Source organism: Schistocerca piceifrons, chromosome X (genome assembly GCF_021461385.2).
Source record: "Schistocerca piceifrons isolate TAMUIC-IGC-003096 chromosome X, iqSchPice1.1, whole genome shotgun sequence".
NCBI classification, from domain to species: domain Eukaryota; kingdom Metazoa; phylum Arthropoda; class Insecta; order Orthoptera; family Acrididae; genus Schistocerca; species Schistocerca piceifrons.
Window position 1 is genome coordinate 960,880,143 of NC_060149.1, and position 22,219 is coordinate 960,902,361.

General features: G+C 39.9%; 1 pseudogene; it reads left to right on the top strand.

Moving 5' to 3' along the window:
* Positions 1-4,656: 4,656 nt before the first annotated feature.
* Positions 4,657-22,219, top strand: part of LOC124721543 — a 31,214-nt pseudogene continuing 13,651 nt past the window's right edge.

The following is a 22,219-nucleotide window of genomic DNA, read 5'->3' on the forward strand; positions in this document are numbered from 1 at the left end:
TGCTTCCCCTGCAACCCTTCAGCCTGAAGAAGGAGTCACTGGCTCCAAACGCTTGCCTATCACAACAGTCTTTTATGTGTGTGTTCTGCCACTGCTTGGTGAGTAGATTTTTTATCTATCCAATTAAATAATTTTATAAAGAGTATCTGTGTGTGATGTTTTTATTGGTATACAACTTGTTATAAACAAAACTTATTTTTACCATTTAATATGTTTCCAGATATTTACCAGTGGTAAAGATGAAATTGGGTTGATTGTGCTTGGTTCTGACAAGACACAGAATCCACTTGATTACCCAAATATGAGTGTGGAATTCCTCTTGCACTGCCTACATGGCAGATGATATCCTTTGTGGAGAAATCTTTACATGAAAGTGAAATAAAAACAGATTGGATAGATGGTGTTTTTGTTGGCATGCAAGTCTTGAAAGATGAGCTAGACTAAGTATTTAAAGCTGTCTGTTTCATGACATTCCTGGAACATGTTCCAGAATGTGTTTTACACAAATTACAGTGACATAGTTGTGACTTTATAAACTTGAATCAATATGTTTTTGTAATGAAAAAGAAACAGAAGGCACAATACCTGCAGAAATAGGAAATTTTTTTGTGTGATTTTGCTGTATGAATGTTTTTTACAGTTTTTCAGCTCAATAATTAAGGAGGTATTGACACAAGGCTGTGCTAAAAATCCATCTGTCACCTACAATTCCAGCCCTGTCACTGGCATTCCCTACCCCACAATATGACTGGGCCACCATGAAAGCAGCCACATCATTGTCAAATTCACTGAAACTACTGCATAACAATTTGCTTGAGTATGGCTGCTGTTGTGGTCTTCAGTTTGGTTTAAGCACTGCGTCAATACCTTCTCTTCATAGCACTCGGAGGTCGCGATCTGCGACTGTTTTTACAAATGGCAAGAGACCTTTTCCTCTAGTTGCTTGTTTTTCAGTGAAAGATGCAAATATTTTAGAATGTAGTGCCCTATGTATATCTGTTAGATTAGCCACAAGGTCTGAAAGTTATTTTCAAATGATTGAGCTCTTCTACAGAGTATTGAAATTCACAGATTCTTCCAACCTGGTCCACCAATGTCTTACATACTCCTCTTCCTCCATGGATTGTTTCCAGCATTTGGAGATGAAACATTAGGCAGCAAAACATGCCTTATAACCAAAATCTAATGAACATATAATTAAATTAACCAAAGATGTAATGTTGCACTCTCAGGTAAGACTGATCTTGAATGCAAAGCCAAAGTGGAAATTAAATGTACGCTGCAACATTCATCTCACTTTTTGTTATTGAAATTATTCACAGTGCCATAGGGAGAACTGAGTTTATGTGTTTTATAGAGTCAGATACACGCTGTGGCACAGGGTGCTGTCCATTATTCTCCTGACTATGATGTGCAGGAATGGTAGTCTTCCTTCTTCTTTGGTCTCCATAGTGAATTTGATTTTGTGGTGTGTGGAGTTCAGATGTACAAAGAAGTCAAGAAGTTTGTCTCTTCCATGAGGCCAGATGACAAGTGTGTTATCCACATAACAGAAGAAGAAGAAGAAGAAGATGGATTTCCATTTGGATGACATCAGCGCCTCTTCCTCGAAGTGCACCGTAGACATATTCACAATCTCTGGTCAGAGTGGGCTGCCTATTGCGACTCCATCTGTTTGCGGGAGGGGGGTGTGCCACGAGTCAGTGAAGTGGGAAAGTTGACCAAGTAATATGCGTGACGTGTCATACCTCGACCGATATTGAGAACAAAATAAATAATTCAGAGGCATTACTTTTCAGCACTCCCATGCATATTCTGTATGCAAGAAAAAGCTTATGGAGCAGGTTTCTCATTCAGAAATTCTATTTCAGTGTTGGTTGTTTACACGAAGTCCGTGTTAAGCATAATGGAAGAAGGAGAAATGTTTATCAGCATTCCAGATTTGGCAGTGGCAGGCTCATGGTCTGCTGAGGCTCTGGTTTATTGTTTCACTATATTGCTGCTTGCATTGCTCAGAATCTCATTTTGTGCGAACATAGAATTGGTAGGTTCAGGAGGGCCATGCTAAATGCCTTGCAGGGCCTCAGTAGTGCCACCCAACTAGCACCTGAGAGGGCAGACAAGTGTTCACTCATGCGTACGTGATCCTGCAGTGAAGTTGTGTACATTTAGTCAGGAAGTGGGCTTGTATACAGTGAGACAAGTATCCACACAGACAATGTGATGGCATCTGGAGCAGCACAGACTGTCAAGCCCTTAATGCAGCTCTAGAGAGAGGTGAACTGACAGCGGTGCAACTGACAACAATGCCAGACACAGGAATGGCACTGTGTCATCGTATCAGATGAGTCTCGGTTCTGCAACATCGTCACAATTGATGTACTCGTGTGTGGAGGCTCTGATGCCAACAGACCTGGCCAGATTGTACCTGTCATTCTCATGCGGGTCCAGCATGTGATGTGATGGTATGGGGTGCAACTGGATACATGTCACAACCTCTGGTTCACATAGCCAGTAATTTGGACAGCAGCCATTGCATTTCTGGTTTGTTAAGGCCTATCGCTGTGCCCTATTCTCAAGGGCTCCGTGATGTTATCTTTTAACAAGATAATGCAAGACTACACATCACCTGAGCTGTACTGAGCTACCTCGATACAGAGAGTGTTCCACTGTTGCCGTATCCAGCATTTTTTTCAAATCTGTCACCTGTGTAGAACGTCTGTTCACTGGATGCCAAGAGATGGCTATGCCACCAGTCGCCAGCCACCAGTCGCCAGCCACTACAGTTGATGAACTCTGACATATGACATACAGTTGAGTAGCATGAAATGATGTACCCATGGCTGTAATCCAACCTCGATTTGATATCCAGTGTGATGAGAGCTGTTCTGCTGTTCCAGTTTCAATACTGAAATTCATATATTATTTTTATGCTATCCTAACCAGATTGGACTGTGGTGTCATACAGCATAAAATATCTTACAACATGTTGAATCAGTGATGAGAAGTGTAGAACAGCCAGCAGGGGAAAGATGTTGGCAATGAGACAGCTTTTATGTAGAACAGCAGTACAGTGTTTCACAGTGCATAATGCTTCCGCAGATTGAGAACAAAATGTGTGGTTTGCTTTCATCCATTTTCACAAACATAGCCTTGAAAAATAATGTTGACATTACTATGCATTCACTCTGAGGCATATTGCACTCTGAGAATGTTCATCGAATTCAGTTACTTTGTATTATATTTCAGTAACAGTGACATAATAGCAAATTGGACTGTATGAGTTTTTATGGATTTTTTTTCCAGAGACACCCTACCATTTCTTCAGATTTCTTTAATTTGGGTATAAATCCTTTCCAGCATATATGCTGTACACAAAATGTTGAACATAAAATGTAGCTATCTGCTGATTTAACATCTTGCTGAGTATACCAGTACAATGTTTTGTTGTAACAAATAGTTCAATGTATTTTACACACTTATAAACCTATTTATACAGTTGTAGTAATTTATACCATTACATTAATGTTGTACCTTAATGTTCTGGAAGACGATATTATAAGGAGACTCATACTTTTCCTGGATGATAGAGTTGTCTATAATGAATTATTGCCTGAAAAAAATCTGCACAAATTTGAGTCAGATCATAACATTTCAAATTGGTCCAAAGATAGGCAACTGAGTTTAAGTTTTCAGAAATGTAAATTGGAGCACATCACAAAACAAATAAAAGACAGTATTGTATGACTACATTATCAAATAATCACAGTTTTAATTGGTCAACTCATACAAATATCTGGATGAAATGAAATGGTGACATAGACTCACTTGTAGGCAAAGCAGAATGCAGACTTCAATTCATTGGTAAGATACTGGAAAATGTAATCAGTCTATAGAGGACATTGCTTACAAAATACTTGTGTGGCCTATTCTAGAATATTGCTTAAGTATGACCCATAACAAATAAGGCTAATGGCAGACATTGAATGTATACAAAATAGTGTAGCATGATTGATCATAGATTTGTTTGATGCATGGGAGAGCATCAAGAAGCTACTAAAAATTGGAAATGCCAGACAAGTGAAGATAGACGCCAAATATATGACAAAACCCAACTTATGAAATTTCAGGAACCTGTATTAAGTGAGGTATTTAGGGATTATACAATAACCGCATATGTATCACTCCTATAGGGACCATGAAGGCAAGATTAATTACAGCATGCACAGAACCATTTAAAGAATCATTCTTCACACACTCCACATGAGCATTGAATGGGGAAAAACCATAATGTGTGGTACTACAATGTACTTTGTCGTACAACCCACAGTGGTTTATACAGTGTGCATGGAGACATGGAATCAGTTGACAGTAGCTGGGTAATGGTTCATATTGATTCCCATTTCCCTGTTGCAGTAGGTGATCTCATGCCTCTAATTATTTTTTCATTGCTATCTTAACTTGCATTCTTCAATTCAGTTTATTAACCCTTCTTATCTCTTTGTATTAGGGCAAATGTACAGTTAACTTTTAAGGAATTTGTATTTTCAATTTATCAACTGGAGGTTTGTTTCATATGCAGCAGCAATGTTACAAATTATTTGTTTCAGTTTCTTTAGAATAATTTGCTGTTTCACAGGTGCCTTGAAGAAAATAAAAGATCTCGAAAGTGTCTTAATGACAACCGATGGCCTCATGTTGACAAGACAGCTGGTTGCCTTGCAGAGGGCAGGGCTTGACGGTCTGAACATCAGCTTAGACACCCTGCAGTCCCAATGCTACAACCAGATCACGAGGAGGAAAGGCTGGGAGCGTGTCATGGCTGGCATAGATCCAGCCTTGTAACTTGAATACGACCCTGTGAAGGTATTACTAGTGCAGCTGTCATCGCATGCAGACTTTCATAAGCAAAAGATATAAATCTGTTGTTAAGAATATCAATACAAGAATCACCATTTTAAAGCAGTACGCCCTCACCCTCGCCCCCATCCCCGCTCCCACCCTCACCCCTGTCTCCACACTGCAGCTGTAAGTGAAGGAAGGTATATTAAGACAGAAGAAGTAAATTTTAGCTGACGATGCTAACAGTTTCATAGTTTATACAACATAAAAAAGTATGCCTTGCAAGTTTACCAATTAAATATCTTACATTTTCCTCCCAAGAGAGTCTTATGAGACTCAAGATCTTTACAGTTTCTCTTTTTTTCTTTTGTGTCTTTAGTTTAAAATAAGTTTCCTCTATTGTGGTGTTGTTTTGAAAAAATACTCGATTGTTTGGAAAAATTATTCTTAATTCTGTAGTCACACTTTTGTTGTGTCTAAGTAATACTGGTTTCAGTAGCAAGTACCAGCATCAGTTCATCTTATTATCAAAAATTTCTTTGCAGAATAAAAGCTGACCACTGTGGCCAAGCGGTTCTAGGCACTTCAGTCCGGAACCGTGCTGCTGCTACGGTCGCGGGTTCGAATCCTGTCTCAGGCAGGGATGTCCTTAGGTTAGTTAGGTTTAAGTAGTTCTAAGTCTGGGGGACTGATGACCTCAGACGTTAAGTCCCATACTGCTTAGAGCCATTTGAACCATTTTGCAAAATAAAAAGCTTCTGTACAACTGCAAACTAGACATACCATTTTCAGGGTGCAGTTCACATCTATTGAAAGCACAACAGTGACCTTTACTTTTAGTAGATAAGACACCTACAGGGGTAAGTGACTTGATGACTGCACACAAGAAGTTGTCATTTATTCCATATGTAGCTACCATGCAGACTCATATTTTGTATTAGTTTGTCCTTACTCTTCCAAAAGGTTAAACCTTGTCTCTGCAGCCACAGCTTCCTCTCTTCAGAAGTTGTCTTCATCTCCATGTGTGAAGAAAATCCCATTCATTGATCATATTGTTTAAGTAGGATGTTCTCAGTCATCCCCTTGTTTTCTTACCTACGATCTTGCCTTCAGAAATGTTTTTTAAAAGATTATCGTCTCCAGTTAAGTGTCCAGTATATTTTGCTTTGCCCTGGCCTATAACTTTCAGTGGTTCTTTCTTCTGTCCTATTTCCTTTAACTTTTCTGTCAATGCAGCTAGTTCTTGTACTTCTCCTCCAGAACCACATTTCAGCAGGTTTGAGGCGAGCTTCCTTTGGCTTTTCTAATGTACAGATTTTGCATCTGTGTGTCAGAACACTCCACACAGAGGTCTTTACAAATATTTTCTTAATGTGGAAGCTGATACGTTTATTCAGATGCAGCCTCTTCTTATTTTGGAAGGAACACTTCACCTGTGCTTTTCTTTTCTTGAATGCCTTGAAATATTGATTGTTTTCTTGCAAAATGCTACTGAGATAGTGAATTTCAGTTCCTTTCTTGAGTTGCTCATTGCCTGTTCTTGTGTCAGTCCTACCTCCACCTCCTTTCTTGTCTGTAGCCATAACTTTTGTCTTCTTTGTATTCATTTTTAGCTTTAGTTTTACCACTTCTTGATTTAAGGCCTGAAACATTTTATTTAGTTCCTACTCTGATTTACTATTGCGATGTCGTCAATCTGCAGTGTATATGCATGCAATTAAGTTTCCATATCGACATCATGCTCCAAAAACCACTTACCTGTGTGTGGCAGGGGGTACGTCTCATGCCACCAACTGATCCCCTCTGCCTTGTTCCACTTGTGAACAGTGCTTGGGAAAAGTGACTGTCAGTACGCTTCTGTATTATCTCTAACTTCTCAAATTTTCTTCTCATGATCATTTCGTGAATTGTATATGAGAGAAACTATTATGTTGTCAGACTCTTCTCGGAAAAAACTCTCTCGAAATTTGGGTAGTAAATCTTTCCGTGATGCACAACTGCTCTCTTATTGCATCTACCACTGGAGTTGCTGAGCATATCTGTAATGATGTCACAGCGACTAAATGATCCTGTGACAAAACACTCCGCACTTCATTGGATCTTCTTTCTCTCTTCTGTCAGTCCTACTGGGTAAGGACACAGGTAATTTACATTCACTTAAGATTCTTCCTGTGAATCTTAGTCTGGCATCTGCTTTTCTATTGCTGTTTTATGTGGTCATTCCACTTTAAGGTTGCTCTGGATAGTTACTTCTAGATATTTTATGGTAGATTCTGTTTCCAGCAATTTGTCATTAATAGTGTAGTCGTACAGTATTGGCAGTATTGGATTTCTTTTCCTGTGTGTGTGTGTGTGTGTGTGTGTGTGTGTGTGTGTGTGTGTGTGTGTGTGTGTGTGTGTGTGATATGTTACATTTATTTATGTGCAGGGTCAACTGCCAGAGCCTGCATCATTCACCAATCCTCTGCAGGTCATTGTGCAAATTGATACTGTCTTCTGTTGTTGCTACTTACTGATGGACAAGTGTAGTACCTGTGAACAATATTAAGGAGCCTCTGACACTTTCTACTGGTTCATTTATATACATTGTAAATGTAATGGTCCTATCGCATTTCCTTGGAGTATTCCAGAAATTACCTTTTGATTCTTGTCATCTTTTCTTTGTTGTTGTTATTACTTCCTTGATGAACATATTAAGGAAGTAAGGTGATAGAAGGCACCCGTCTCTCACTGCCCTTCTGGTTTTCCTTCTTTCATATCCGGTTCAGTACTCTGACTTTTGTATATACTCAAAATTAATCATCTGCCCTTCCACTTTAGACATTACTTTAAGGATTGATGATATAATGGTAATCTGTTTATTAAACAATATTTTAAAGATACACTATGCTTTCTGATCATATAGTGGCTTGATGATGGAATTTGATACTGAAATTAGTAATCATTAGACAAAATAAAAGTGAAGCTATAATAAAAGAAAGTAATATTTTGGATCATGTCAGTTGTTGTTCCAAACAACAGCACGTCAGGAATAGGTTCAAATGGCTCTGAGCACTATGCGACTTAACTTCTGAGATCATCAGTCGCCTAGAACTTAGAACTAATTAAACCTAACTAACCTAAGGAAATCACACACATCCATGCCCGAGGCAGGATTCGAACCTGCGAACGTAGCGGTCATTCGGTTCCAGACTGTAGCGCCTAGAACCGCACGGCCACTCCGGCTGTCCAGGAATAGGTACTAAATTATTTGTCCGCTGATGACCTCACAGCTTAGAACACTAAAACACAAATGTTAATTGTTTGTTATGTGCCCTGGTAGAGTTTACAACTGTTTACAGTTCACAATTGGCTGTTGGAGATTGGGCGTTAATCACATAGTGTATTTAGTGCACAGTGCAGAAAAAGGCAGTGTCCAGAAAAGTAAACAAGTGTAAAGGCAAAAGTTTCATGACAGGATGTTGTGTCACCATACTTGGAAGACAATTATAGCCAAAGACAGAAATTTAAAAGAAACTGGCTCATTTGAGCTGCGGAGACCTAGTCGAGGATTCTTAGTAGATAATTGTTAGCACAGTAGAATTTACAAAGAGACAATGTCAGTACGTGTGAGGGAAGGTTGATTGGTAAGTACCTATCAGCTTTCTCATAAAACTCACAATTTGAAGAATACACATCAAGGAAAAGGTAGAAGTCCAACAGTGTCAAATATAGACAATAATATGGATCATCCAACAGTTTTGCAAAATCCTCAGTTGTACTTACTTTACTTACTTACTTACTTACTTACTAACTTATCCAGATTTGCTGTGTACCATACAAGGAACTGGTTTCCACTAGTTCACTCGATCAGCTGCCACGTTCTCACCTTCCTCCAAGTTTGTGTCCATGCATTGACAATTCATTGCAAAAGTTCCAAGTGTTAAAAGGTCTTCCTGTACATCTGTATCTGTCCATTGATTTCCACAACAGTGTTGATTTTGGGATTCTTCCACCTTACATGCGTAGAACATAACCTGCAATCTTCAGTCTTCTTTCAACAATAATTTTGTGCAGGCTGTCTAGACGTCGTATTCTCAGCACTTCATTGTTTGTAACTTGGTTGGGTTAACATCTTCAGAATTCATCTCTAGCATTGTTGGTGAAAAATATGGAGACTGTGTGCTGATTTTACTGACATTTCCCAAGTCTCACACATATAAACGATAAAGGAGTACAGTCAAAGCTTTGTTGACATATTACAGACCTAATTGCCATATGGACTGATTTTCCAGTTCTGCTGGTGATTTCTGCATCTGTGACCTCATTATTACATATAAAGCTACCGAGATATGGAAATCTGTCAACATCTTGTAGTATCTTCTATTGCACTGTAATCGGGGAAGAGATGAGTAATTTCCACTTACTTTGCACATTCTGTTTGCCTTATCTCTATTAATTTTCAGCCCTACACAATAGGGCATTTAATGAGAAAGCAGATAAAAATTAACTTGATGCCTTCCAAGGAGACGGTCTCTACTAAGTCTCTACTCCTTCAAGTCTGACTATGTAAGTGTAGACCAGACATGGTTTAAACTCAGAGAAATAGTATCGACATCAATTATGAGATATATACCAAATAAATTGAAAGGATACCAAATAAATTAAAAGGGTGGTGCACAAAATATGTCAAAACTCAGCTGCAGAAGCAATGAAAAAAAGCATGTCAAAATTTAAAAGAATGCAAAATCTCCAAGATTAGCGATGTTTTACTGAAGCTCGAAACTTAGGGTGGGTTTCAGTGCAAGATGTGTTTAATAGTTCCCATAGTGAAACTTCGTTTTGAAATCTGGAAGAAAATCCAAAGAGGTTCTGGTTGCATGTGTAGTACACCAATGGCAAGACACAACCAATACCTTCACTGCGCAATAGCTGTGGTAATGTTACTGGTGACAGTGCTACTAAAGCAGGGTTACTAAACACGGATTTCTGAAATTTCTTCACCAAAGACAACAAAGTAAATATTGCAGTATTCAAATCAAGAACAACTGCAACTGTGAGTAACTTAGTAGTAGCTCTCCTCAGTGTAATAAAGCAGTTATGTTTCTTTCAGAGAATGCTGATACAATAGCTCCATTAGAAATCATATATAGCCACTCATTTGATAAAGATCCATACCTAGAGACTGAAAAGTTGCTCAGGTCACACCAATGCTCAAGAAAGAAAAGAGGAGTAATCTACTAAATAACAGACTCATATCACTAATGTTGATTTGCATTAGGATTTTGGAACATATATTGTGTTTGAATATTATGAATTATCTCAAAGATAATGATTCATTGATAAATAGCCAAGATAGATTCAGAAATATCGACCTTTTAAAACACAGCTAGCTCTTTAGTCACACAAAGTAATAAGTGCTGTCGACTGGGGATCTCAAATTGATTCCATATTTGTAGATTTCCAGAAGACTTTTTGAAACAGTTCCTCACAAGCATTTTCTAATCATATGGCGTATTGTCTCAGTTGTGCAACTGGATGTGTGGTTTCCTGTCAGAAAGGTCACAGTTCATAGTAATTGATGGAAAATCGTCAAGTAAAACAGAAGTGATATCTGACATTCCTCAAGGAAGTGTTATAGACCACCTGCTGTTGCCGATCTACATTAAGAATTTAAGAGAGAATCGGAGCAGTCCTCTTAGATGATGCTATCATTTACAGTCTTGCAAATCATTTACTGTCTTGTAAAGTGATCAGATGATCAAAATGAACTGCAAAATGATTTAGGCTACCTATCCATATTATGCAAAAAGTGGTAACTGACCTTAAATAATAAAATTTGTTATGACATCCGCATGAGTAGTAAAAGGCATCTACTAAATTTTGTTTACATGATAATTCACGCAGATCTAAAGGCTGTGAAGTCTACTGAATACTTAGGAATTACATTTACAAATAAGTTAAATTGGAATGCTCACATAGATAATGCGGTGGGAAAGCAAACAAAAGACTGTGATTTAATAGTAAAACATTTAGAAGATTAGGATTACTAAAGAGACTATCTACAACTATAGTTGTCTGTCCTCTTTTGGAGTATTCTGCATGGTGTGGGATCCTTACCAGGTAGGACTGACAGAGGACATCATTTAAAAGTTCAAAGAAGGGCAGCTCATTTTGTATTATTGGGAAACAGGAAAGTGCATGCCACAGATATCGCATGTGAATTGGGGTGGCAGTCATTAAAGCAAAAGCATTTTGCTGGAGCAGGTTCTTAAAATTTCAATCATCAACTTTCTCCTCCGAATGTGAAAATATTTTGTTAGAGCCCTCTTACATAGGGAGAAATGATCATTGTAATAAAATAAGAGAAATCAGAGCTTGTACGGAAATATTGAAGTGTTTGTTTTTCTTCAAATGCTGTAGGGGAGTGTAATGGTAGATAAATAGGTTGTGGGTGGTTCTCTGAACCCTCTGCCAGCATTTAATTGTGAATTACAGACTAGTCATGCAGATATAGATAATGTAGATAGGCTTTCAATATTATGCACTGATTCTCTAATTTTATACATTGCTCAAATACTTTCGTGGCGCTTTAAAATAACACTTTACCAGTCTTCTTAATATGTATTTAGATAACCAGGTTGATAAGATGTTACAACAATACTCTCTTATTACTCCCCAGTTTTGGGTTTTATTAATGAACAAAATCACCGCAGTGTTCCATAACAATTATGGGCTGAAGTTTCCTGCTGATGGAACCAATATGATTTTCTGTGTTTCTGAGCATACAGGTTGTGTACGCTGTTTGGAGTCTGGTGTATGCTGAATCAAATGTTTTTATTGTTGTGATCTTCCATCTGAAGATTGGTTTCATGGAGTTTCCCATGCTAGCCTATCCTGTGTGACCCTCTTCACCTCTGCATAACTACTGCAGCGTACAATAACTTGAACTTGCCTACTGCAGTCAGTTTTTGGTCTCCTACAGTTGTTACCCCCATTATATTCACAGATGACCACATATTGTGGAAATTGCATATTGTAATGTAGGATGCAATAATAACGTACGGAAAGTTTCTGTTGAAAATTACGAATTATTTAGGAATAAAGGAGATGGCTCACCAAAAGGCAGAAGCACTGTCTCATCGATAGGCACATGAACAAAAGGTATGTTGAATGAGATTTTCACTGTGCAGTGGAGTGTGCACTGATATGAAACTTCGTGGCAGATTAAAACTGTGTGCCGGACCAAGAGTCAAACTTGGGACCTTTGCCGTTCGTGGGCAAGTGCTCTACCATCTGAGCTATCCATGCACGACTCACAACCCGTCCTCACAGCTTTACTTCCACCAGTACCTCATCTTCTACCTTCCAAACTAAAAGGTACGTTGCTTGGCGAGCTTCCAGAATGCACTTTCTTTTTATAGCTGTAGGGAAAACATGCGCACACACACACACACACACACACACACACACACACACACACACGCGCATGTCTCCTTATGTTGTGGTCGCTCAACTGCCAGCTCTTTACTGGCCCACGGTGAGTGTTCTGGAGTGAGGTGGGGCTTTAGAGTGGGGTAGGATGGGGTGGGTTGAGGCAATGTGAGAGATGGAGAGAGATGGGAGGGGTTTGGAGGGAAGCATTTAGTGGCTCGTGGGAGAGTGGGGAGCCATCTGTGGGCTAGCTAGGGATGCAGGTAGAGGGGTCAGGCGACAGACAGCTGGGCACTCATAGACCAGGGTGTGACGTGAGATAACAGCACACAACTAGCTGATTTGGAGGGGGGAGAGGGGGGGGAGTGGCGTGTGTGTGTGTGTGGGGGGGGGGGGGGGGGGGAGGCAGGGGGCTGGGAGTTAACTTGGATTTAGGCCAGGAAGCAAAGGATGTGCTGTATGGCTACGAAAGTTGAGTATTCTTAAATAAGATCAGCTGGTGCCAATGTATTGGAAAGTAACTGGCACACAAAGTGCAATTGTGGCTCCTTTTTCTTTGTGAAAGAAGAAAAGAGAGAGAAATCGTCTCATTAGCGAAACAATGGCAAGAGACTACTATTTCTTGTTACTTACACTGCTGCTTTCTTTGATAATGATCAACAAGAACCAAATAATAGACTGTGTATGAGAGAACATGTTCTGAACGAGAGTTTGTTTCATTTGTATAACATTTTATTCCATCATAGATGCTGCACTTACAGTTTCATATATGCATTGCAGCTGCAGACACAATAAAAGTAGCAATCAGCAGTGCTTAGTTTGTTGAATGGGTGAAAAATATGCCACTGTCCCAGTTCCACATATCCCCAAAATTTGATTCTGCCAAATTCTGTACTCTCTGAAATGGAATGTTTAATCCAAAGATGAAAGTGAACAAGTTTGATGCAGTATTGCTAATATTGTTTATTACTCATCTTGCTGAATGAAGTGCATACCGTGTCCTTTCTGAAAGGTTTGCAGAAGTAATGCACATACACACATACACACACACACGCACACACACAGACACACACACACACACACACACACACACACACACACACACACACACACACATGCGCGCAAATGCAAATCACACATACATGACCACTGTCTCTGGCTGCTAGGGCCAGACTGGGAGCAACTGCGCATCATGGGAGAAAAAACGGTCATGTGTGTGTGTGTGTGTGTGTGTGTGTGTGTGTGTGTGTGTGTGTTTTGTCCACTTTGGAAGAAGACTTTCTGATCGAAAGCTTACGTGTTTAGTAGTCTTTTTGTTGTGCTTGTCTGTGACCTAACATCTCCTGTATACTGTGAATAGCAATGTATCTTTTTTATAATATGGTCATTATTCCAGCCTAGATTTTCTATTGTTTGTTTCCTTTTAAGACCTTATAAAGGCAGTTACTGACAATTTCTTTTTTCTTATTGGAGAAAAGTAAAACCATATGGGGGCCAGAATTAGATTGTAAATGAATATGGAATAGAGTATTTTTATTCTCCCTGTATGCAGTGTCACACTTCATTTCTGGCAGCACCACCTTCTCAACACATGACTGTCCCCCACCACCTCACCATAGTCTTCAAGTTATATCCTATAGCACTTCTGTGTGGACAAATAGATGAAGGATGTAGTTTAAAACAGTATAACTAAACTGCCCTTTTATAGAGACTGCCATCATTATTTAAACATACTAAACAATATCAAAACAGTCAAAAGAAATTTTTTTTCAAAAGAGCAGAAAATTGTAGTGAAATTCATGAAAGGATTGTTTTAAATTGTTATATCTTAAATCAATAAGTATGTCAGCATTTCCCAGGATTTTCTGGCTTAATTAAGACTAGGTCATGCCACCACAGTGGTCAGACAGTGGACTTGCCTTCGAGAGGACAATGGACCCGAGTCCCATCGGGCCACCAAAATTTGGCTTTTCCTCGATTTCCCTAAATGATTTAAGACAAATTCTGGGATGGTTCCTTTAAAAAAGATGACATTCGGCTGAGAAAGCTAATTTCTGTGGCAGGTCTGATGACACAGTGCTGGTGGAAGCACGAGTATTTCAGAGCACACCATTCATTGCACATTGTTAAACATAGGGCTCTGCTGCAGACAACCCCTGTATGTTCCCATGTTGACAACACTGTTGAATTACAATTTCTGTGGCTCAGGAGCATTGAGATTGGGCAGTGAATCAATAGAAATGTGTCATCTGGTTGAATCATTCATGTTTCGCATTACACCTGCTTGGCGGTTTTGTGCAGATACACTGTCAACAGAGTGAATTGGTGCTTGAAAGGTGCACTTTGCTACAGACGTAGGCCAGTGGGAGCAATATTATGCTATGGAGGACATTCACCTGGTCTTCTGTGGGTCCTGTGGTAGTAACTGAAGGCTCCATAACAGCTTTGTTCTGTGTGAACATTATTGTGCACTGTCCGCACCCTGTCCCTAATGAAGGTGACATGTTTGAACAATATGACTTTCAGTGTCACGAGGCCAGAATCAAATTCACCCCTTCTGAATCTGATGGAATACATCTGCGATGCTATCAGATACCAGTTCTGCACCCAGAAACCACTGATCTCCAATTTATGGGAATTACATGACCTGTGCTTAGACATGCGGTGCTGCATAATGCTGGGAACATACCTCACATAATGCTGGGAACATACCTGAAATTTGTTGAACTTGTCCCACACAAAATCACTGCTGTATTGTGTTCCAACAGTGGACAAACACATTATCAAACAGGAGGTCATAGTGTTTTGTCTCATCAGTTTATATATTCAATGCTTGAATGAAAGGTGTGCTCTTTTCCTTTTTTGTACCATTGTGTGTGTGTGTAAATAAGGATGTTCTACCATTTGGGCTTGTTTATATGAAGGCTGTCAGTGTTACCACCTGCACAGATACTGAATGCTCTTTTTGTGAAGACCTTTTATCTTGAGAACACTTTTAAAGTTGTTTCACAAATGGCAGCACAGTTTCAAGAAAGCTTCATAATTTAATGTAATAGTTAAAATAATACCTTCAGCAAAAGATGTGTGCGTTGGAGTGGGGAAAAAGATTGGAGATGTATGTAGTTTAATTTTCGTAAATTGTTAAGAAGGTTAACAGCTTGGCATGCTAAGATAAATTCCCACATTCTCTAAAAAGAGAGAAAAAGATTAATTTAACAGAATCAGTGAGGTATACAAATATAACAACAGACTTGTAGAACCATTATTTTGTAGGTTAGATTAGATTAGATTCAGCTTTTGTTCCAAGACCCAGAACATGAGATGATTCTCATGGGTGAGTAACATGCCAGAAAGTATAACATAAAAAATATAAAACATTTGAATACCCTGATCATTTGTCAGGAGATTGTCAAACTAGGTGAATACAATACAAACTGGAACAGCTAATATTTTCAGAATTGATACGCTGTCAGACTGAAACATTGTTATGCACTATTAATAAATTTATCAAACAAAAAGTACATAATCTTGACTGTTATGACAAAGTGCTCTCAGAACTGAAATCTAACAGACATTCTTATTTAAGCTGGCCTAACAGCCACTGTTAAGATATTCATCTATAGAGTAGGATGAGTTGCCTATCGAAAAGTCTTTCAAACTCTGTTTAAACCAAGCTTTATCTGATACCAAGTTTTTAATGGTGTCTTTCTTCCACAGATGAATTGTGTTGTAATGCGAGATTTTAATGAAGATGAAGTGTGCAGTTTTGTGGAGTTAACAAAAGAGTAAAATGTTGATGTAAGATTTATCGAGTACATGCCTTTCAGCGGCAACAAATGGAATGATGGGAAGATGGTCTCATTTAGTGAAATGCTCCAAATAATTAGAAAGCAGTGGCCTGATTTTGATCCTCTTCCCAATGGGCCCAATGATACCTCAAAGGTACGTGAAGTATTACATATGAACATACATTGAAAATAATTTAATGTTTATGACTTACTACCAATCACAAGAATACTTCACATCTGCTGGTGGTATGAGAGATGGACTGGTTTAGTTACATATTTCTCATCCCATTCAGTAAGTCTGTCCTGGCCTGGGTTTCTCTGCAGCTTTTCTGCAACTCTCCCCATTTCCTAAACCTTGACAATCCTTTTCTTACTTCCCTTTTCCTTCCCCTTCATTGTTTCTGCCAGAAGAAGAAGCCACTGGCTCCGAAAGCTAGCACATTTCCGTAACTTTAAGGGGAGTTAGAAGGGGAAAACATTCTTGTTCTTTTTTTCGGGTTTTTATCTGATTATAAAATTTGCAATTTTCCAAATAAAATGATATGTATATTACTTATAAACTTGCGTGGGAAGTATTTTATTTTATTTTCTAAAATATAATCTACACCAGTTGAAAATGTTAAAATTTTTACATGCATTACTTCAAGACCTAATAAAATCGGTAATTTTTTATATACAGGGTAGTCCATTGATCGTGACCGGGCCAAATATTTCACGAAATAAGTGTCAAATGAAAAAACTACAAAGAACGAAATTTGTCTAGCTTGAAAGGGGAAACCAGCTGGCGCAATGGTTGGCCTGCTATAAGGCGCTGCCATAGATCAAACTGATATCAACTGTGTTTTTTTAAATAGGAACCCCATTTTTTATTACATATTCGTGTAATACGTAAAGAAATATGAATGTTTTAGTTGGACCACTTTCTTCGCTTTGTGATAGATGGCGCTGTAATAGTCACAAACATATGTCTCATAATTTTAGACGAACAGTTGGTAACAGGTAGGTTTTTAAAATTAAAATACAGAATGTAGGTACATTTGAACATTTTATTTCGGTTGTTCCAATGTGATACATGTACCTTTGTGAACTTATCATTTCTAAGAACGCATGCTGTTACGGCGTGATTACCTGTAAATACCACATTAATGCAATAAATGCTCAAAATGATGTCTGTCAACCTCAATGCCTTTGGCAATACATCTAATGACATTCCTCTCAACAGTGAGTAGTTCGCCTTCCGTAATGTTCGCACATGCATTGACAATGCACTGACGCATGTTGTCAGGCATTGTCGGTGGATCACGATAGCAAATATCCTTCAACTTTCCCCACAGAAAGAAATCTGGGGACGTCAGATCCGGTGAATGTGCGAGCCATGGTATGGTGCTTTGATGACCAATCCACCTGTCATGAAATATGCTATTCAATACTGCTTCAGCTGCACGCAAACTATGTGCCGGACATCCATCATGTTGGAAGTACATTGCCATTCTGTCATGCAGTGAAACATCTTGTAGTAACATTGGTAGAACATTACGCAGGAAATCAGCATACATTGCACCATTTAGATTGCCATCGATAAAATGGGGGCCAATTATCCTTCCTCCCTTAATGCCACACCATACGTTAACCTGCCAAGGTCGCTGCTGTTCCACTTGTCACTGCCATCGTAGATTTTCCGTTGGCCAATAGTGCATATTATGGCGGTTTAGGTTACTGCTGTTGGTGAATGATGCTTCATCGCTAAATAGAACGCATGCAAAAAATCTTTCATCGTCCCGTAATTTCTCTTGTGCCCTGTGGCAGAACTGTACATGACGTTCAAAGTCATCGCCATGCAATTCCTGGTGCATTGAAATATGGTACGGGTGCAATCGATGTTGATGTAGCATTCACAACACTGACGTTTTTGAGATTCCCAATTCTTGCGCAATTTGTCTGCTTCTGATGTGTGGATTAGCTGCCCCAGCAGCTAAAACACCTACTAGGGCATCATCATTTGTTGCAGGTCGTGGTTGGTGTTTCACATGAGGCTGGACACTTCCTGTTTCCTTAAATAATGTAACTATCCGGCGAATGGTCCGGACACTTCGATGATGTCATCCAGGATACCGAGCAGCAGACATAGCACACGCCCCTTGGGCATTTTGATCACAATAGCCATACATCAACACGATATCGACCTTTTCCGCAATTGGTAAACAGTCCATTTTAACACGGGTAATGTATCATGAAGCAAATACCATCTGCACTGGCGGAATGTTATGTGATACCACATACTTACATGTTTGTGACTATTACAGCAGCTGGCTGGAGTGGCCGAGCGGTGCTAGGCACTACAGTCTGGAAATGCGCGACCGCTATGGTCGCAGGTTCGAATCCTGCCTCGGGCATGGATGTGTGTGATGTCCTTAGGTTAGTTAGGTTTAAGTAGTTCTAAGTTCTAGGGGAGTGATGACCTCAGAAGTTAAGTCCCATAGTGCTCAGAGCCATTTGAACCATTTTTGACTATTACAGCCCCATCTATCACAAAGCGAAAAAAGTGGTCCAGCTAAAACATTCATATTTCTTTACGTATTACATGAATATCTAATAAAAAAATGAGGATTCCTATTTTTAAAAAATGCAGTTGATATGAGTTTGACCTATGGCAGTGCCATCTAGCAGGCCAACCATAGCGCCATCTGGTTTCTCCCTTCAAGCTAGACGAATTTTGTTCTTTGTAGTTTTTTCATTTGATGCTTATTTTGTGAGATATTTGGCCCGGTCACTATCAATGGACCACCCTGTAGAAAGCTGTGGATTGCTGTGTTATGATGGTTAAGTTACGTGTTTGTATTGGTAGCAGTGTCAAAAATAGTATCGTATCTTTTCATAGCATAAACATGCTTTGTATATCGAAGTGCTAACGTTTTTCCGAGGAAAAGTGACGAATAGACTGGTAAATCTCTCAAAAAGTATGACTCCAAAATGAAGTGTTTTTAAGAAATGTGGGTTTCATGGTAATAAATTTTTGAATAAAAAGAAACATTGTGTTCAGCATGTGGTGTGTGAAGTTACAGACAATGAAATACTGGCAAACTCATGAGTATCTAGCGAAACACCCATTAGTGCTTCGAAGATTAAAATGAAACATAGTGATAACACAGTTATCTCAAAACAAACCTCATGTAAACGGTAGGTTAGGTTATATTCTGATACATTTACACATCCTAATAGGGATGTTATGTGAATGTGTGTGCTGTATGTATGTGGAGGGCCAGTTAGTTTACATGAAGACATTGAGGTATCAAATGGACAAGCCAGGAAACTTATCATTAATTCTGCCAGTTGCAAATATACTCATTCATTTTGGAATTCTGATAAGTGTAAAGATAATTATTTTAAAATAAATGTTAGGTGGTTTTATGGATTGAGAGCTATTGGCAAAGGACACACTGCAGCAGAAACAATGTGTGTCATGATGTATATGCCACGCCCACTTTGTAAAATGGACAAGTATGCAGGATTTATTGGAGCTGCTGTGAAATCTGCTGCATGTGAGTCAATTAAGGGTGCTGCAAATGAAGCTGCTGAAATAAACGATGGTATGATTGACATACCAGTAGCTTTTGGGGCACTTGGTAGAAGCGCAGCTGCAGTTCTAAGAATTCTGTTGCTACAGTGACCAGTGTGGATACTGGAAAGCTAATAGATTTCCAGATTTTAACCAAACATTGTTATAAGTATAAATCAGGGAATGAAGAAGGGCATATCTGTGACAGAAATTATGAAGGACAACTAGTCGTACGGAGGCCTGTGCAGCTGTTGAAATATATAATCGATCTGTAAACTAAAGGCGAGTGTGTTACACTAAGTTCTTAGGTTAGGCAGACTCAAATGCATATAACAGTGTAGTAGCCACTCAGCCTTATGGTGAGAAACTTATCACAGAAATGGAATGTGTTGATCATGTCCAGAAGAGGATGGGTACCAGATTGAGGAAGTTGAAACAAAGTTTGAGAGACAAGAAACTTTCAGGTGGTAAGACCATAAGAAGCAGGCTGACAGACAAAATGATTGATGAACTACAACAGTATTATGACATTGCCATTAGAAATAATACTGAGGATTTGTTGAAAATGAAGCAGGCAGTATGGGCTACCTTCTTCCAGAGACTGTCAGCTGATGATAAACCAGTACACCATCTTTGCCCTCCTGGATCTGGTTCATGGTGCAATTACCGCAATGCCCAGTACTCAAACAGGTCATACAGCCATAAACATTCTATGCCAGCAGCAGTTGTGGATATCATAAAACCTGTTTACAGAGACCTGGCAATCCTGAATTATTGAAGAAGTGTCTGCATTGTTAGACTCAAAATCCCAATGAGTTGTTCAATAATCTTATAGTGTCAGTGTCATCGTAACTGCCGTCTGCGTCACGTCTGCTGTGCAGTGAGCTACGCTAGTTTAAGTATTAACTCTATTTTTCTTACTTGTCACTTCTTCTTCCGTGTGTTTTTGCTTTTAGGAAGCTTTAATTGTCGAGTGCTAGTAATAGTGTTCCATAGATTTTGTGTTTGTTTTGAATACAGTCAGAGAGAGTCCGTTTAGTCAGCCATAGTGCCAGTAGTGCTAGTGTTTGTTTTCAATACAGTCCAGAGACAGGTAGTGCTATTTTCATTGTTTTCTACAGGAAGTGTCTAGTAACCACAGTTTAGTCAATTATCAGCCGCCTTTAGTGAATTAGCAGTCCAGTTATAAGTTGATTAACTCTCTACAGTAAATTGATTTCTTAGGATGGATAGGATGTGTGACTGCTGTGTACGGACACAGGAGGAGCTGGCCACTGTTCGCGAACAGCTGAACGTGTTGATGGCCGCGGTTAGCCGTCTTCAGGCTGTTGCCTTGGAGTGTAGCGGCAGTGGGGATTCTGGTGCGTTGCATGGTACACCCCAGGTGTTACATGCTTCACCCACTGACGCTTCTGTCGACACATCTTTTTGGGTACCGGGTGCGGTTGGGCCACCCTCTTCCCAAGGGGAGTGGCGGGTTCAGCGGCATTCGCGGCGCACGAGGCGGAGGGTCAGTGTGGAGGCTGGCCGTGTGGCATCACCCATTCTGCCTGTGAGTGGACATGTGGCCACTCCTTCAGCAAGGTCCGAGCAGGCACATGGGGGGAGGGGTTTATTAGTTATTGGGAGCTCCAACGTTAGGCGGGTGATGGAGCCCCTTAGGGAAATAGCGGAAAGGTCGGGGAAGAAGGTCAGTGTTCACTCTGTCTGCTTGCCAGGGGTCTCATCCGAGATGTGGAGGAGGCCGTGCCGGCAGTGATAGAGAGCACTGGGTGCACCCGACTGCAAATTGTTGCTCATGTCGGCACCAATGACTCCTGCCGTCTGGGTTCAGAGGTCATCCTCAGTTTGTACAGGCGGTTAGCGGAGTTGGTGATGGCGGAAAGCCTCGCGGGGTGGAATCTGAGCTAGCTATTTGTAGTATCGTTCCCAGAACCGATAGTGGTCCTCTGGTTTGGAGCCGAGTGGAAGGCTTAAACCAGGGGCTCAGACGATTCTGCGGAGATCTGGGGTGCAAATTTCTCGACCTCCGCTATCGGGTGGAGAAAAGTAGGGTCCCCCTGAATAGGTCATGCGTGCACTACATGCAGGAAGCGGCTACAAGGGTAGCGGAGTATGTGTGGAGTGCACATGTGGGTTTTTTAGGTTAGAGAATTCGCTCCCTAGGCCCGACAAGACACCTCCTGAGATGCGGCAAGGTAGAAGTAGACAAAATGCAACAGGGAATAACAATATTAATGTGCTAATAGTAAACTGCAGGAGCATCTATAGAAAGGTCCCAGAACTGCTCTGATTAATAAACGGTCACAATGCCCACATAGTACTAGGGACAGAAAGTTGTCTGAAACCAGATGTAAACATTAATAAATTCTAAACTCAGATTGGAATGTATACCGCAGAGACAGGCTGGACAGTGAAGGGGGAGGCATTTTTAAAGCGATAAGAAGTGCAATAGTATCGAAGGAAATTGATGGAGATCCGAAATGTGAAATAATTTGGGTGAAGGTCACGGTTAAAGCAGGCTCAGACATGGTAATTGGATGTCTCTATAGGCCCCCTGGCTCAGCAGCTGTTGTGGCTGAGCACCTGAAGGATAATTTGGAAAATATTTCGAGTAGAT